Raw genomic sequence first — 6,071 nt, forward strand, 5'->3', positions numbered from 1 at the left:
GCTCTGGTTGGGGCCATGTTCTCACACATCTATGTTTCTCTTTCTGTGTCTCTGCCCCTCCCTTCCACTCTCTCTACAAATCAATGGAAAAATATCCTTGGGAGAGGATTAACAAAATAAAACAAGGTAAAATAAGAATGTTATTGAGCTAAAGTAATGTGGGTACAGAAAGCAACACAGTACTTCATATGCAGCTAAACTGCTGATTGAGCAATGCTGAGGATAGTGAGAGTTTAAGTCTCAACGGAAGGTAGGGCATAGACAGTTCAGACAATTTCACCAGTGGCCTGCATAACAGGGCCATGTGGGTGGCTTTTGTGCATGGGGCAGCCCTCTGCTATTGAATCTCGATGTTGGCTGCAATACCTTTAGGCCAATGGTGATTACGGTATTTTGGGGTGATTGTTTCTAAAGTGTTTCCTCTATCCTTATATATATAAAAGAACCAATGACAAATCATAATCAGGGTGCCCAGGAGCTGGAGTTAAGTGTGGTTTTACGGACTTACAGCTTTTTCACCTTCTGGAGTTCATTCTGTCGGGTCTGAGTGGAGCAGAGCAAATACAGGTTGAGCAACAAGTGAAAAATGTGGTGCCCAGTCCTACAAGAACCTGTTAACCCTAAACGTTCTCTTAATTGTTCCTTTGTTTTGGGAAGAAAGAAAGCTGAAATTCCTTTGATTTGGTCAGGATTGATTAACAGCCCAGCCTTTGGCATTAAATGTCCAAGATACCAGTATTTTACCTTAGGTAGGCAAAAATGGAACCTGATTTAGAGACCTGATGCCCCCTGGAGGCCAAGTGTTGTAACAAGTGAAAAGTATCTTGAGTCCCACAGTGTCAGAAAGAGATGTATTGTACATTTTGAAAAAATGTCAAATTTCTTGGAAATTTAAGGTCACCTAAGTTTTTTTCCAAGCCTGAGAAAAGTGACACTTTCACTATACCCCTGGGCATAAGTCCACTTATATTGTGTTCTTCCCAGGTGAAGGCAAAAGGTGTGGACTGCTCTGTTGCTGGAATGCTGGAAAAATGCATGCATAAGTCCACCAATGAGAAATCATTACTATTTGTTGGAATGGTGGGAAGGAAGGTATGTGGATGAGGGACCACGGGATGTAAAGGAACTACAGTATTATTTGCAGCCCTTAAATCTAGTACACATCTCCTGTCTTTCCAGTTTGCCTGGTTACAGGCAGGTAGGCATATTGCAAGGAACCGCTACTCCTTGCTTGAGGTAGTCCTGGGTAACGGGTCAGATTCCAGCTAGTGCTTCCAGTGTTCATGGGTACTGCGGTATGGTGGGCAAAGGTTTGGTCACATTAATAGTTACCTTGATAGAATGGCTGATTTGATGTTTCTTATATCTGAGGGAGAGAGGGCCTATAATTTGAAGGGCACACTTGGTAATATTTTTTTCATTTTCCAACCTTTCTTCTTTTTTTTTTTCTTTTTTTTAAAGTGTTTATTGATTTCAGAGAGAGGGAGAAGGGGAGAAAGATAGAAACATCAATGATAAGAGAGAATCATCAATGGGCTGCCTTCTGGGGACGGAGCCTGAAACCCAGGCACGTGTCTTGACCGGAACAGAACGGTGACCTTCCTCATATGTTTTCTTCTTCATATGTGTGTTCCATGATTATTACCCTTTCATTTGTCTAAGCACAGTTTGAGTCTGGACTCTAGTTCTAAAAAGATTTCACCTTTTTGTTAAAAAGGAATGTAAGCATCCTGAGTTTCTGGTCTTGGCCTGGTGGGTACCAGAACACTGGTTACTGCTGTGACCCTGAGAAAGAAGAGGCCCGTCAAGAGGAACTCTGGGCGCTCACTGGGCAAACCCCGAAGCTGCCTGCCTCCTTGAACTACCTGCCTGTGTGACCCCAACACTGGGCCAGGCTTATAAGGAGTTTCTGGAATGTATTTCCACCCTGGCTGAGGCTTCCCTGACCAATTGGAACTGTGCAACTATATCCGCATTAGCATCTTCACCGGCCAACCAGAGCAGGACGGTGCCTTTTGGACCAATCAAACTGCAAGGATTTAAAGAGTTTTATTTACATGCGGACCCACCACTCTGCGACCATGGGGGAAGAGGGCGGGCGACCAGGACACACTTCTGTCTCTCTAAGTCAGCTCCCCTCCGGCTTAGAGAGCAAAGAATTCCCCTTTCTACTGAGTCCTGTGTTTTTCCTGGCTGGAGCAGACCCCCACACACACCCCCAGGACATGGACCCCTCGGCAGGCTGCCTCAGCCCAGCGCCACCTCCCTGCCTCACAGCTCAGCTGTGACACTGAGCTGCCCACAGCTGTGCTGGCCTCACCCGCTGCTGTGCCAGTGGAGCTGTTCCTTCTTCACTGCGCCCCAAATTGGGGTTCCTGGTGGCCTTGAATTGGCACCGACGACCATGGGCTGACACTGATGAAGTCCGAGAAGCTGAAGCAGATGAACTGCTTTCTCAGAGGACAGCTAAGGGGCGTGAGCAGTCCTTCCAGCTTTGCTAACACCATGTGCTGGGAGGGGGGGAGAAGGAGGGGGAGAGGAGGAGTGGAGGAAGAAAGAGTGCGGCACCATCACCGGAGCAGAGGGCGTGTGTGCGGGCTGCTGTCCTTAGCTAGCTTTGACCCAGTGAGATGCTGCATGACCCCTGGCGCACCCCTCTCTCCTGAGGGCCCTGGGGTGGTGTTGCAGTGCCCCAAACCGAGAAGCCTCACCCCAGGGGACGCAGAGGCCCCGGGCGCTCTGCTCCGGGAAAGGGGCGCCGGGCGCTCTGCTCCGGGAAAGGGGCGCCGCTGAGGCCCCTGGCTGGCAGCCTCCGGGCCGGTCCTCTCCCCAACGCGGCCTGGGAGTGGGCGGTGCGTTACCCCCCCACCCCCCACCACCCCCCGCCTTCTCACCCAGCCTCGCCCAAGGTGCCCCCTGCCCCGCCCCCAGCGCGCCCCGCCCCTCCGCTCCCCGCTGCTCCTCTCCCGGTGCGGTGGGGGCAAGCCGACAGCACGCCCTGGTGGCCGGAGGCAGTGAGGGGCCGGCTGGAGGGCGCTGGAGGTTCAAAGTGACCAGTTTGAGGAACGCGGGGTGGTAGGGCTGGGATTAGCAAGGGAGGCACTGGCCCCTAGCACAGAATTTAAGGGAGCGCCCTCAAACAGTAATCAAGATAAACAACATTTAAGTGCAATCTTTTTTAAAAAACATAACCAAAAATTTAATGTGAAAAATCGATTATGAATAAAATATCAAGTTTTAAAATAATAACATTCCTGGCCTAGAAATGGTAGTTGGCTTCACCAGCCTTTTTTAAGTATGATACATAAAAGTGGGAGACTCATGTAGCTATCTCAGTTATTGGAACTAATTGTCAAGCTGAAAAAGTTTAAGAGCGTGGAGAAAGCCATATTAGAAAAGTGAGACAAGCCGAAACCAGTTTGGCTCAGTGTAGAGGGTCGGTCTGCGGATTGAAGGGTCCCAGGTTCGATTCTGGTCAGGGGCATGTACGTTGGTTGCGGGCACATCCCCGGTAGGGGGTGTGCAAGAGGCAGCTGGTCGATATTTCTCTCTCATTGTCATTTCTAGCTCTCTATCCCTCTCTCCTCCTCTCTGTAAAAAATCAATAAAATATATTTAAAAAAAGAAAAAAAAAGAAAAGTGAGACAAGAATGAAAAAACACTTCGTTTAATGTCAAAAGCAAAACACAAAACCTGTAAAGAACAAAACACTCTACAGCTTCTGAATTTGTCAACAAGCTGTATTACAATCATACAATACAATACAACTCAGCAACAAAACAAAACAAAATAAAAATAAAATTTTTAAAAAACATTTGACCTCTTATTTTCATGACCCTCCTTCACCTGCCTTACCCCAAAACAGGTGGCTGGCACAGGCTGTAGATAACTGATTAAAATGGCATCAAGTATTATTCGTCTTGGTTGCCAAATATTCCTGTGTCCACTTACATTTTGCACCAGAGGCTAGTGCCTCTCGCATCTTACTCCAGGGCTGCCTCTGCTGGGTCTGGCAGTGGCCTGCATTTAGAAAAGGCCCTGACTCTGGCCTCCAGCTGCCTGAGTGACCCTGGGCCATCATATCCCCCTTAGCTTCAGTTGACCTTCGTAACAGTAGGGGACTCCAACTCCAGGATGGAGGACAGTCTTGGCAATTCTCAAAAGCAGTGATTCCCAGGGTGGACATTTCACTCGAGACACATGTGCCTATATGTGAGTACCAAGTGAGCCTAAGCATTGGTCCCAGCAGACAAGAGTTGAAAAGAATGTTCATTAGCAGTTAAATGGATGTATAAATGAATGGTATTTCAAACAACGTCATACTGTAAAACAAAAATGAATGATAACAACTGTGTACAACTATAGAGATAAACCTTACAAATGTATCACAAAAGAAATGAGAAAACATACAGTCCAATTCCATTTCTATGAGGTTTAAAATCCAACAAAAAATCACAGTATATCATTTAGAAATCTATATATAGGTGAGAAACTATTGATATAAAGTCAAGCAGGAAATTGTCACAAATGTCAGGATAGTCGTTTTAAAACATATTTTATTGATTTTTTTACAGAGAGGAAGAGAGAGGGATAGAGAGTTAGAAACATCTATGAAAGAGAAACATCGATCAGCTGCCTCTTGCACACCTCCCACTGGGGATGTGCCCGCAACCAGGGTACATGCCCCTGACCGGAATCGAACCCGGGACTCTTCAGTCCGCGGGCCGACGCTCTATCCACTGAGCCAAACCAGTTTCGGCTTGGGATAGTTTTATAGCCCTAGAAATGAAGTAGCAGGTGTGAACTGCCATTTCTTGCCCTGGGTGGTGGTTACAGGAATATTGCCTTTTGTTCTTTAAGATGAACACATAGGTTTTACATCCTTTTACATACACTTGACTTTTTTTTGAATACTGGAAAAGATATGAGAGTATCTAGAACAGTGCCTGGCACATGGTAGATACTCAATAATAATTTGCAAAATGAACGAAATGATCTAGTGCTGTGGCAGACCTTTTGTCAGGCAGTAAGTGGCAGAATCAGTATGGCCTCCAGGTTGTTGCTCAGAAACCAAGGCCAGAAGCTTAGTGAAGATGAAATCTCAGTGGTAAAGCTACTGCACTAAGTGCAAAGAGCAAGTATTCTCAAGTCCTTACCCGAGATGTGTGAGGGTTGGTGTCCTGGTGAGTTCCTGCCAGGTCTCTGGAATCCTCAAAGTGGGGAAGAGGGGAGTGATTAAACCTCTTGTCACCCAAACACATGATCTTGAAGTTCCAGCCTAACTTTTTAAAAAATGTTTTTATTGATTTCAGAGAGAGAGAGAGAGAGGGAAGGAGAGAGAGAGAGAGAGAGAGAGAGAGAGAGAGAGAGAGAGAGAGAGAGAGAGAGAAACATCGATGTGATAGGGAAACAGCAATCAGTTGCCTCCCACATACACCCTGACCAGGGAATGAATCCATAACCTGGACATGTGCCCTGACTGGAAATCGAACTGGAGACCTTTCGGTGCATGGGACAATGTTCAACCAATTGAGCCACACAGGCCAGGGCCAGCCCAACTACTTTTATAACAGGTTTACAACAACAGCCACCTCACTCACCTACATCTAACATCTGAGGAACTGGTGCAATCCCTTAGTTCACCATCAATGCCTACTTCACCTGTCCCTACCTAGTTCTCTCAGGCTGGTGACATTCGTGGGCATGGACAATTCTTTGAAGGCCAGGGAAGGACTGAACTTGATGGGCCCACTGTGTTCCACAGCCCTCCTGTTCAGAATGTCTCCTGACTGCCTCTCATGTCCTGGGGAAGCTCAAGAATCAGGCCCCTCCTACCCTAGCTGGCTTGATTCAGTGGATAGAGCATCGGCCTGTGGACTGAAAGATCCCAGGTTTGATTTTGGTCAAGGCCACATACCAGGGGTGTGGGCTCAATCACTAGTGGGGGGCATGCAGGAAGCAGCTGATCAATGATTTTTTTTCTCATCATTGAGTTTCTATCTCTCTTCTCCCTTACCCTCTGAAATCAATATATATATATATATATATATATATATATATATATATATATG

The sequence above is a fragment of the Pipistrellus hanaki genome (assembly GCF_964339955.1).
Source record: "Pipistrellus hanaki genome assembly, chromosome: 4".
NCBI lineage: Eukaryota > Metazoa > Chordata > Mammalia > Chiroptera > Vespertilionidae > Pipistrellus > Pipistrellus hanaki.